The sequence below is a fragment of the Suncus etruscus genome, chromosome 15 (assembly GCF_024139225.1).
Source record: "Suncus etruscus isolate mSunEtr1 chromosome 15, mSunEtr1.pri.cur, whole genome shotgun sequence".
Lineage (NCBI taxonomy): Eukaryota > Metazoa > Chordata > Mammalia > Eulipotyphla > Soricidae > Suncus > Suncus etruscus.
Genome location: NC_064862.1, coordinates 84,627,022 through 84,640,201, shown reverse-complemented (window position 1 = coordinate 84,640,201; position 13,180 = coordinate 84,627,022). Strand labels below are relative to the sequence as shown.

Below are 13,180 nucleotides of genomic sequence, written 5' to 3'. Positions count from 1 at the left end.
TCTCTGGGCCAGCCAAATACAAAGAAAGTGCCCTTCTGGCTGTTCTGTAGGTTTAGCACAAAGTTCTCTGTTTGTTTTTTGAGAATACTCGGTGACACTCAGGGGTTACTCTTGGCTATGTGCTCAGAAATTGCTCCTGGCTTGGGGGGCCATATGGGATGCCTGCGTTCAAAGAGTGATGCGTCCTAGGTCAGCAGCGATTTCTGTTTAATTGCAGTTCCTCGATGCAGGCCAATACAATTGTACTTGTCTTCTCTCTCTTTTCACTCAGGACCCTCAATGGGCGTCTAATATGCTCCCCAGGTTGCTTAATTTTCTAAAATCTGGGTGAAGAATTTTTGCCTTACTGGAAACTCTATAGCTAGGTCATTTCCTGCATGTGCACTTCCCTTTGTGTTTTAGTTTTGATTTCTTTCTGCTGTACTACTTCAGCTTCTTTTGTATAGATTTTTTCTTCCATGTTGGCTATACTCTGGGCTTCATCTGGGCTCTACACCAAGGATTTACTCTACTCCTGGTAACGTGAGGAAACCTAAGTATATACCAGGGATTGATCCTGCATTGGCCTTGTCTGAACCCCCTGGCTCTGTTTCTCGACCCCTGTTGATCATTCCATGCAGGTCAGATATTTTGTTCTCACTCTGATGAGTCCCCCCTCTTCCCTGCTCATACATTTCTTTTCAGAAACAAGTTGCACTTTCAAAGCCTGCAGTTCCATGGCTTGTGGATCTAGTAGGGGAATGTAAGCAAAGGATCATTTGAAAAGTCAAAGAGATTGGGAGTCAGATCACTTTTATCTGCTCAAGAAGTGACTTTCTTAGATGTGACCACATGCTGATTTGGAAAAGCACAGGCTTGACTCACAAACTGACCACTGAATTTTACTTCTTTCCCTACTACCAAGAGAAGAGAGGGCCTTTAGGAGTAGATTTACACTGGTGTGTGTGTGTGTAGCATTTTGCAAAAAACCCAGAGTACCTTCTGCTCTATGCAGGAGAGTTACTCTTGGCAATATTCAGTGGACCTAGTGATACTGGACATTGGCCCAGGTGTGTTTGTGTGCATACCACTATTTCCAAGAACCTACTTGAGGAGTGTCCGCACTTTAAGTTGGCTGATGCTCAGGGATTTCTGGAACCTGTCATCAGAAGTGCCTATTGACATATTGATTTTGAGACTGGTTTTTCCTCAGTGGAGAGAGCAGAGGAACTTCTTCCCCTTAGGATACTGGGAGTTCCTTACATTCAGGGACTGTGTGTGCCTGAGGCTTTACCATCCTGTGTACAGGCTCAGGACATAGTGACCTTCCCTGATGTGGCCGTGAGCTTCTCCCCAGATGTACCTGGACAGCTCTCAGAGGAAATTCTATAGATAACTGATGCTGAAGAGCTACAGCACCTGCTGGTCATAGATAAGAGCTGCCCGGGGCACCTGTTGAAGAACAGACCCTTTGGGGGAAATCACATAACAGTCAGGGATCTGGGTTCTATAGGAGACTAGACATTGTAGTTACCCAAAGTGGAGGCCCTCCCATTGTCTTACCCTCCCAATTCTGATTTTATATCTTAGAGGAGTCTTATTATGTCATTTTATCTTTATTTATTTATTTTTTTTGTTTTTTGTTTTTTGGGCCACACCCGGCGGTGCTCAGGGGTTACTCCTGGCTGTCTGCTCAGAAACAGCTCCTGGCAGGCACGGGGGACCCTATGGGACACCGGGATTCGAACCAACCAACTTTGGTCCTGAATCGGCTGCTTGCAAGGCAAACGCCGCTGTGCTATCTCTCCGGGCCCTATCTTTATTTTTTGATTTTGGCCCACACCCGTTCTGATGACGCCAGGGGTTACAATTGGCTATGCTCTGAAAAATCTCTCCTAACTTGGGGGTCCATATGAGATACCAGGGGATCAAATTGTAGTCCAACCTGGGTCAGCAACGTGTAAGGCAAATTCCATACTATTAGGACAACTCTGTCCCCTAATTATGTAATTTTATACTCCTGAGAGATAAAAGATTGTTTGGAGCATTTACTTTGACCTCTGTGAGCCAGGTTTGATCCAGGCTGCACATTGATCTTATGAATTTTCAGGGATTATCCGAGAGCTCAGAACTATGAGTCAACCTTGACCACTGTGCCACAATTCTCTCCAATGCAATCCATTTAATTTAATGTTAATTTCATTAATATTTATTTAGGTTTTTAGGCACTCATGGGTCACTCCTGACTCTGTGCTCAGAAATTGCTCCTGGCAGGGTCAAGAGACCATGTGTATGTTGGGAATCAAATCTGGGTCAGCCACTTGCAAGGCAAACACCCTCACTCTGGTCTATCACTCCTCTCCCCACCCCCATTTAATTTTTTGTAAGATTGGGGAAGCTCTTGACCACACGTGGGAGTACTCAAGAGCTTAGTAAAGCCACTGAGTTTAGGGATTACTTCTGGCATTATTCAGTGATCACTTGGGTTGCTAATGATCACACCTGGATCTGCTGCTCGGTGCTACTGTGCCAACGCCTAGAAAGTCCAACATTTATAAGAGCAAGTTTGACTTAAGTGTTGTCCATCAGTTGTTTCGGCCCACATGGCATTCATGCCTCCTGATCTTCTTTGGCTGATGTAATGTGTGGGATGAAACCTGAGGCTCCTGTTCACAAAGGACGTTTTCTAATGATACTTGTTCCAGGTTGTGCTGTGTAATTTGATGGTTTCTTTTGGGGTACACCCAGCACAATTTAGACTTCCATCTGGCTCCGCACAGTCTGGAATCAACCATGAATGTCTCTAAACATGAATCATTCCTCTGGACAGGACAATGCAGTGTGAAGCCTCTGCTGATCTCCTGGTTGGAACAACAAGGAATCCTTGGCAGTTTGCAGAGAGGCATGTGTGGAGGTAATTGTCAAACAAGGCCCAGAGTCAGATCCTGTGGAGGAGTGTGGTAGTGTCCTGACTGAGCAGTGTGTAATGGAGTCCTGGATCTGCCATGCGGGACCTCTCTTGCTAATGTTCTCAGCTCTTGATACTAAGGCCCATAATGACTGGAGCTTGACTTTCTTGACTTTGCTCTTTCTGCTCTCCTGTCTGTCCATATTTATAACCGATCCTGTGGTTCTGACTTTCATCCATCCTCTATGTTCTCAGACTAAGCTCTACAACCGCATGTTGAGATTCCTTTCTCAGTGGCAATTGGACGCCTCTCTGTTCTGTTTCCACACAGTTGTCTTTGCCATTAGATTATTTTCAGCGATTCCCCAAGTATTTTTTCCTCTCATGTCTTGAGATGGCCTTGCTGGGTGTTCTTGGTCGCTCCTGGTCCTGTGCTTCTCAACCAATTCTGGTGCACGCAGAGAACAGTATGTGATAGCTGTGATTGAACCTGGGTACACTCCTTCAATGTAAATGCCACTTCTTTGGAATACTAAGAAAAACATTTTTTCTTTAGTGCGTAACCCAGTGATTGTTATGGATTACTCTTATCTTTATTCTCAGGTAGTACTCCTGGCAGTGCTGTGGGTAGTATGTGTGATGCCAGAAATTGAAATCGGTTCAGCCACTTGCAAGGTCAATCCCTCCCAAGCTGTCATAAATCTCAGTCCTACTAGAAATTTTTGTTTGTTTCTTGGGTCACTCTCAGGATCACTCAGGGGTTACTTGCATTCAGAAATCACTCATGGCAGGCTTGGGGAACTATATTCAATTCTAGCAATGGAACTGGGTCCTTCTTGTATTGTCAGCATGCAAGGCAAATGCCCCACCACTGTGCTGTCACAGTGTCACTTTGCACATGGAAATATATTTTTGATTTGTATGTTTAAATTGCAGAAGAGTTAGCTCAGCAGAACCCTAATGTGGATATTCTTATATTCTTCATTTTGATTCTCTTAATCTGTTTTCCCTATTCTTTTTATTTTGTTTGTTTTTAGACTACACCCAATGACACTCAGGGGTTACTCCTGGCTTTGTGCTTAGAAATTGTTCCTGGAGGCCGGAGAGTTAGCATGAAGGTAAGGCATTTGCCTTGCATGCAGAAGGACAGTGCTTCGAATCCCAGCATCCCATATGTTCCCCGGAGCTGCCTGGAGCGATTTCTGAGCTTAGAGCCAGGAGTAACCACTGAAAGCAGCCATGTGTAACTGAGAAACCAAAATAAAAAGGAAAGAAATTGCTCCTTGCTGGGGAGTGACGCTGGGTAATTGAACCGTGGTCCATTTTAGTTTAGCACTTACAAGGCAGACGCCTTATTACTAGCACCACTGCTCCAGCCCCATGATTTCCCTATTCTTTAGGCTGAGTTAGAATCTGAAAACAACAACCAATATATAGTCACTTCGTGGCCTATTCAACCAGGTTTCAATCAACTCATTTTTTGTGTGTTTGGTTTTTGGCCACAACTGCAGTCTCAGGTGCTACTCCTGGCTCTGTGCTCAGAAATTATTCCTCGCCTGCTATGGGAGTCACAGAATGACAGGTCATTGATGTCAGATCAGCATATTCAAAATACCTTCTCTGTCGTTTCTTTTCTTGACCCACTCAAATTTTTTTAGTACTTTTAAAAATTGGTGATCAGTGAGCCAATACTATCATTATAAAAGTGTCTCTTTGACCAGTTTCTATTCAGTTTTTTTTTTGTTTGTTTGTTTGTTTTGCTTTTCATGGCTCTGTGCTTGGAAATCACTTCTGGCAGTCTCGAGGAACTATACAGGAATCTGGAAAGTAAAGCCAGGCCAATCCCAGGTCAGCAAGGCAAATGCCCTACTGCAGTGCTATCTCTTCAGCCTTGCACTCAGTTAAATTTATTGTGGTTTTTTAATCAATCCTGGCAGTGCTAAGGGGTTACTCCTTGCTCTGTGCTCAGAAAGGGGACTTAAAAGATATCAGAGACCCAACCTGGACCAGCTGCATGGAAAGCAAAGCCCTCCCCATTTTGCATTTTTCTAGCCTATCAACAAATTCTTACATTGCATGCTTGGGTTGGTTTTAGTATGCAGACCAGCAGTTCGGAATTCCACCTTCCTACAAATTTCTTTTGGAAAGAGATCTCCAAAGAGGAGTGACTTGATAAGATCTGCAAATTCCAAATCAATAGTTTTATTCAGTTGCAGGATAGCTCAGTGGTGGAAACCCACTGGACTTCTACAATAGGGCCCTTTAAGCCAGCTCTTTTACCACATTGATGTTCTCTGCACTGGCGGGAGTATTCAGAGCCTATCACGAGAAGTCGCCCTTTAGACTCATGAGTTCAAAAATCAGTTCAATGATTTGTGTACTTGAAAGGTCTTATATTATTTCTCAGAGCTAAGAAATTCTGTGATTAGTGTGGGAAATGATTTAGGGAGGGAAGAGATACAGTGATTTTGATTGCTATAATAATAGGCCAAGTGTTTCAGCTGGCTCATTGTGAATTGGATGTGTATTCCAGTGGGAAGGTCTCTTCTTACCGTGTTTGGAGATGGAAACATGGTTCTCATTCAGCACTGTACATGGACCCCAAGTCACACCAATTATGATCAGGGAGCACAAAGGCAGAGTAAACCAGAGCACTGGCAGGTGGGACCCCCTAGTAGAGAAAAACTGAAAAAATAAAGTAAGTTCATTGATATTTGGGAAGAACATGCCTAGAGTGAGACTTGTTTTTGTTTTGGAGGGATACCTGCAACATTCAAGGGTTCCTCTGGTGTTGGGCCCATTTTGGAGGTCTGGGGTTAATTCCTAATTGGACCCTCCTTGCTGTCCTACAGCTCTGACTTTACTGAGATATTAAAATTTACATATGGTTGTTTCCTTTCTGTTTTGTGGCCTTAATTTATATACTCATAGTCCCCAAACTGAGCTATAGTCAAACCTCAAATGAGAATGTGTATTTTGTTTGTTTTCAATGGTACTTTTTGTTCAGCTGAGAGATAGGGTTACACTTTTGAACTTATTCACTGAATTAGTGGAAGAGAAACGTTCAGCACTGTGGTCTCTCTCCAGCCTTACTGTCATTTCTTTTTCTTGGGGGGGGGGAGGATGTTTATAGGTCACACCTGGCAGCGCTCAGGGGTTACTCTTAGCTCTATGCTCACAAATCGCTCCTGGCAGGCTTGGGGGACCATGTGGGATGCCGAGATTCAAATCACTGTCCTTCTGCATGCAAGTCAAATGCTCTACTCCATGCCATCTCTCTGGCCCCTCTCACTGTCATATCTAAAATTACTTGCATTCAATTGTTCAAGCCCGCATTCTACCTGAATCACATGCTTCAGTATCAAGTTCATTGTGGGGTGTATTTAATACACCTTGACCACAATATAAGCACCTCCTCAGGCTTGACTCACCTCTTTTTCAGTCTCTTCTGTCTATCAAGATGATCCTGAGGAATCCACAGGAATTAAAAAGCAACATAAAACAGTTCATGGGTGCACTGAGACACTGGTGAGGACTTTCTTCTATCTCGGCACTAAAGGGAACACCCCCTCAAAGCCAATGCTTAGTCCTACTCTGCAGGAAGCTTGGTCCTAGAAGTGGGGGGAACCATACGGTAGGTGAGCCACAGAGGGTTTGTACCCTGAGTCTTGTAGCAGAGCACTACCAGACTGGGTGCAAGTGACTTTTCTGGTGCTGGCCTTCAAGGGGACTGAATTACTGTACCTCTGCCCTGGAGTCTGCCCCTGTCCTGGGCTCCCAGGGGCTCTGGGCTGCAGTTCCTCCCTGTAGAGCAAAGCCAGCACTCCTGTCCTATTCACACCCTGATCCCAACCCCATTCTGTTTCCTGGGACAGAAAGGAGATATTTTTTGTTTTGTTTTGTTTGGGGTCACACCCTGCTGCACACAGGAGTTAGCCCTGGCTCTGCTCTCAGAAATCATTCCTGGCAGCCCTCAGGGAACCCTTTTGGATGTCAGGGATTGAACCTGGGTCCTTCGTGGGTTGACCGCATGCAAGTCAAATGCCTTCCCCTTGTGCTATCGCTCCGATTCCAAGAAAGGAGTTTTTATCTTTGTTTGTTCATGTGGGTCTTGCCAGTGCCCAGAGTTGCGGCCCATCAGGCATTTCTGGCCCTAATGTAGGCACTTCAATTCAGGGCTTCTCTCTGGTGCTCACAGCAATGTCGTCTTACAGAGATATGTGACAACGGCTTTGCTGCTGCTCTTTATGACTAATATAGACAAGTGAAGATGGAACTGCACCGTTTGAAATCCTGTTCCCAGGTAGGGGCAGATTATGAGCTTAGAGAAGGACAGTGTGGGAGGACAGGAGTGCTTAGCACCTCACTGTCAGTGTTTGACTTCTGGTCAAGGTGCTACACACTATATTTGAGGCCTCTTTTGTCCAAGTCTGCTTTGTTTGGTTTGAGGGCCACATCTAATGGTGCACAAGCCTGGTCTCTGAATCAGAGCTCTTAGGTCACCCTTGGCAGGTTTCAGACTCTATGGGGTCCTGGGGTCCAGCTTTGATCTCCTGGTAATATGGACTCCTACCATGTTGCTTATGAAATCCTTGATACTCGGATTTCTGCTTTAAGGCATCATTTCTGCCTCATCTGGATTCAGCTTTATTACTAATCTTTATTTCTGGCACCACAGCCTTTAGGGGATTCTCCTGACTCTGCTCTCAGGTGTCTTTTCTACTCTGTGTGATGGTTCATAAGAGGAGTCTGGGGTCTCTGGGACAGCCAAGTGCAAGGCAAGTGCTCCTGGCTGTTTCCTAGGTTCAGCACAAAGCTCTTCATTTGCATTTTACTTAAGTTCCCAGATGGTCGGCTGATGCCTGGGCACTTATCTTCTCACTGTCTTCATTTAGGACCATACACGGAAGTCTGGCACACATCCCAGGTTCCTAAGTTGAAACTCTGGGTGAAGAATTTTCTGACATCCTAGAAACTATGTTGCTGGGTCCTTTCCTGTGAGTGCAGTTCCCTGTGGGAGTTAGTTATGATTTCTTCGTGCTGTACTATCTAAGACTGTTTTTTTTAATTAGACTTTTATCCCATTTTGTGATACTCAGCTTATTCTTGACTCTGCACCAAGGAGGAGTTATTCCTGACATGAGGTGTCCCAAGTCTAAACCAGAGATTGACCTTGGATCGACCCTGTCTGGAAACCCCTGGCTGTTTTGAATGTCTGTTGGTTGAACTATAGGGATTTTTGGAGCCTGTCACCCAGGCTATTTAGAGTTGTCTATTTACGTATTGACTTTGAGGCTGGTTCCTTCTGAGAATAGAGATAGAGGACTTGAGTCTCTTTAGGGACCAGGAGGTTCCTTCTCTAATCCTAGAACTTGGGTGAGCTTGGGCCCTGACCCCTTCTGTGTGTGCTGCCTCAGGACATGGTGACCTTCCCCGATGTGGCTGTGAGCTTCTCCCCAGAGGAATGGCTGTGCCTGGATACCTCTCAGCGGAAACTCTACAGAGATGTGATGCTGGAGACCTACCAGCACTTGCGGGTCATAGGTAAGAGTTTCCTTGGTGCACCTGTTAAACAGTCCCTTGGACAGAATCAAATATCAGTCAGGTATCTGCATTCAATAGGGGACCTTACTTTGCAGTTCCCTGAAGTCAAGCCCCTCCACATTGACTTAACCTCCCAGGTCTGACTTTCTATCTTAGAGGAGTCCAATTCAGTAACTGTAAATGTCATTCCACAGTGCTAAGAGGTAGTGCATTGTGTATGGTATTTGCCTTGACCTCTGTGCACCAGATTTGATCCAGGCTGCACATTGATCTTATAAGCCTCCAGGAATTATTCTTGATCTTAGGGCTAGATTTCTGCCCGAAACACTACGGGTACATCCTACAATTCTCCCAAATGCAAGTCATTTAATTTTTGTAAGTTTGGGGAAGATCGTGACCATACATGGGAGTACTCAGAACTTAGGAACTACTCCTGCCATTATTCCTGATCTCTTGGAGTGCTAGTGATCGAAGGTCTCTACCAGTGTCCCAATTCCCAATGAGTCCTACTTGATTGCAAGCAAGTTTGACTTACATTTTGCTCATGAGTTATTTAGGGTATCAAGACATCAGTGCCTCCCTGTCATCTTTGGCTGGTGTAATGCAGGCAATCAACCTGAGGCTCCTATATTCAAAGTATGTTTCCTAATTATACTGTGTCCCAGGCCCTACTTCTGTTGTTTCTTTGTGGGGTATACCCAACAGAACTCAGGCTTTCATCTAGCTCTGCACTCTGGAATCAATCCTGGCATGACTTGGTTGTTTTGGGGATCAAGCCTTGAGTGTCCCCAAAGACCCTGCACGCCTCTATCGCATATTATCAGTATAGTGTCATGATCTGCTTGGTTCAGAAACTAAGGCAATCCCAGAAGAATGTGAGTTCAATGGATTTGGCGGTGAGAAAGGGGCCATGTTCAGAAATCATTGTGAATCTGAATCCAACTTTATTAATGTTATAGAGATGTTTTAAACGTTACTTTCATGTTTGATACCAAGTATATCTGTTTTCTCTGTGTTCCAAAGATTGTACCTTCTTGTTAGCAAAAGCTTATCACTTCATAATGTATAATCTATAAATTTTACAAGAAAATATTCCTAGGGGTTGGAGAGATAGAATGGAGTAGGGCGTTTGGCTTGCATGCAGAAGGATGGTGGTTCGAATCCCGGCATCTCATATGGTCCGCCTAGCCTGCCAGGATCAATTGCTGAGTGTAGATCCAGGAGTAACTCCTGAGCGATGCTGGGTGTGACCCTAAAGCCATTATATATATTTATAGGTCTTCATTGTGGGTTACAAACCTTCTGAAAGATATGCTCCAATTAAAGAGGACAGAGAGGAGTCTCTGATCCAAATGTTTATCTGGGATCAAAACAGTAAAATTTTTTTTTGATTTTGGGACACACCTAGTGGTGCTCAAGGGATACTCCTGGCTCTACGCTCAGAAGTTCCTCCTGGCAGGCTCATGGCTGGAATTCGAGCCACCGTCCAACCTGTGTTGGCTGTGTGTAAGGCAAATGCCATACTGCTGCACCATCAATCTGACCTTCAAAAGGTTAAATCTAAACATCTCAAAGTTTTTACTCCCAGCTCAGATCCCGATTGTCAATTCTGATATAAATTAAAAGATTAACTAGTTGTCAGGTATTTCTATCAGTGTCCCTTTCATTTAAATCATTTAAAGGAGAAGGGTCTTTTGTGATACAAGACATCCTTTTTTTTGGGGGGAGGGGTCACACTTGGCTGTGCTCAGGGATTATTCCTGGCTCTACGCTCAGAAATTGCCCCCGGCAGGCTCCAGGGACGTTATGGGATGCCGGGATTCAAACCACTGTCCTTCTGCATGCAAGTCAAAGGCCAAACCTCCATGCCATCTCTCTAGCCCCTCAAGATATTCTTTTAACAAGTAACTTCAGTTTGAGTATCACAAAGCTATTTTTATTATTTATTGATTTATTTATCTATTTGTTTATGTATTTTGGTTTTTGTTCCACACCTGGTGGGACTCGGCGGTTACTACTAGCTCTGTGGTCAGAAATTACTCATGGAAGGCTCAGGAGACCATATGGGACGCCGGTAATTAAAACCGGGTTCAGCTGGATTGTTTGCATGCAAGAAAAATGTTCTACCTTGGGGCTGGGAAGGTCGCACTAGAGGTAAGGTGTCTGCTTGCAAGCACTAGCATAGGACGAGGTTTGATCCCCCAGTGTCCCATATGGTTTCCCCAAGTCAGGCGTGATTTCTGAGCGCATACCCAGGAGTAACCCCTGAGCATCAAATGGGTGTGGCCCAAAAACCAAATAAAAAAAGGTTCTACCTTTGTGCTAACTCTCCAGCCCTTACAAAGTTATTTATTTATTTGTGTATTTATTTATATATTTATTGTCTTGGGGTCACATCCAGCAGTGCTCAGGGATTACTTCTGGCTCTGAGCTCAGAAATCACTCCTGAATGGCTTGGGGGACCATATGGGATGCCATGGATCTAACCCTGTTCATCACATCACAAGGCAAAAGCCCTACCCGCTGCATTATTTCACAGCCCCAGCCCTTAATTTCAAGGCATTATGGAGTCTCGTCATCCTGGCAGTGTTTGAAGTTACTTCTGGCATAGCAGTCATTGCTCACTTTAGGAACAGCTCAGGGAACTACAGAGCTTGCCATTGGCCCTTTGTGAGCCCAGAGTTGTCCACCGTAAGTTGGACACTTTTATTGAACCTGGTCGCTTCTGTGTGATAACCAACATTCAGAAGGAAAGCTTGATTTGGTTACTTTCATTAGGGACCCAGAATCATTCACAAGAGGAGGAAGATTGCTGTCCCCTTCCCTGTCTCTAACCATGAATCATTCCTTTGGGCAGGACACTGCAGCGTGAAGCCTGCTCTGATCTCCTGGTTGGAAGAAAGAGCCCTTGGCAAGCTGCAGAGAGGTGTGTTTGAAGGTGAGTGTGAGACAAGCCCAAGACTCAGACCCTGTGAAGGAGTGTGGTAGTGTCCTGGGCACATGTGAAATGTGGGTGCTGAGCAGTGTGTGTTGGACTGATAGATAGGGGTGCATGACCTCCTGCTTCAGTTTACAGCTCTTGATGCTAAGGCCCACAATGTTCTAGAGCTGGGCTTTCTTGGCTTCGCTCTTTCTGGTTCTCTCTTTCTGTTAGTATTGGTGGTTCTGGGTCCTCAACCACTTTCTATGCTCTCATGCTAATTACACAACCCCATGTTGGGGTTCTCTTCTCAGGGGCTGCTAGATGCCCTCGTGTTCTATGTGTCCACAATCTTGTTTTTGCCTTTGGATCATTTTCAGTGATTCCCCCCAATTTTTTTCTGTCTATTTTTGTTTGTTTCTTTGTTTTTGGTCAGACATGGCAGGTTCAGGGTCTTTCTGGCTCTCTGCTCAGAAATCACTGCTGGCAGGTATGCGAGACCATATGGGATGCCAGGATTTGCACCACCAATTGTCCTAGGTTGGCAAGGCAAATGCTGTACTGCTGTGTTGTCTCTCCAGTCCCTTTTTCCCCTCATTTTTGATATGCCTTAGTGGTTGTACTCAATGGTCTCTCCTGGCCTTGTGCTTCTTAGCCAATTCTGGTGTTCTCAGAAAACCAGATGTGATGGCTGTGGAAAATACCAACTCTTAGAAATACTGAGAATTTTTTTGTTTCTCTTTTGGGAGCATTGCCCTGATTTTCAGGAATTATTCTTAGCTCTATTCTCATATATTACCCCTGAAGTAGTTTGTGGATAGATGTGATGCCAGAAATTGAACTAGGTTCATCCACTTGCAAGGTGAATCCCACCCAGGCTGTCCCATGTCGCTTTCATACTAGAATATATATTTTTTCCTATTTTGGAGGTTGTCTAGGTCACACTCTTGGCACTAAGTGGGTACTCCTGGCTCTGTACTCAGAAATCACTCCTGGTAGGCTTGGGGAACCATATGGGATGCTGGAAATCGAACCATGATCCGTCTGGTGTTGTACACATGGAAGGCAGACACCCTACCGCTTGATATTTCTCTGGCTGGTGTGGGGGTGAATATATATATATATATATATATATATATATATATATATATATATATATATATATATATATACTGTCCAGATCCATACATGCAAGGCAAATACTCTACCACTGTGCTATTTCCAGCTCCCCTAGAAATATATCATTGATTTATATATTTTAACCACAGTTGAGCCCAGGACAACCCTAATGTGGACATCTTTAGGTTCCTGTTTTTCACCCTATTAATCTATCTTCCCTATTCTTTTTTTAAAATATGGAACACTTCACTAATTTCCGTGTCATCCTTGCTCAGAATCCATGCTAATCTTCTCTACATCATTCCAATTTTGGTATATGTGCTGCCGAAGCGAGCACTCTCTTCCCTATTCTATAAGCTGATTTATTATCTGAAAACAATAGACTGTTACTCTGTTGCTTATTCATCCAGGTTTCATTCAACACATTTTTGGGTGTGTGGTTTTGGTCCACACTCGTAGACTCGGGTGTTACTATGACTCTGTGATTAGATATTATTCCTAGCAGGCTAGGACAATCATAGAGAATGTCAGGATTTAATGTCAGTCAGCCACATGCAAGGAAACACCATCTTTGCTGTGTCTTCATCTGGCCCACTCAGAAATTAATATATTGGCTTTTGGGTCACACCAGTGACTCTCGGGGGTTACTCCTTTCTCTGTGCTCAGAAATCGCTCCTGGCTTGGGGGACAGTATGGGACGCTGGGGGATT

General features: G+C 44.4%; 1 non-coding gene across 1 annotated transcript; it reads right to left on the bottom strand.

Moving 5' to 3' along the window:
• Positions 1-12,700: 12,700 nt before the first annotated feature.
• LOC126031766 (U6 spliceosomal RNA) lies at positions 12,701-12,807 on the bottom strand. The gene has a single exon (XR_007503596.1). It is a non-coding gene; the product is annotated as a U6 spliceosomal RNA (small nuclear RNA).
• Positions 12,808-13,180: the final 373 nt, after the last annotated feature.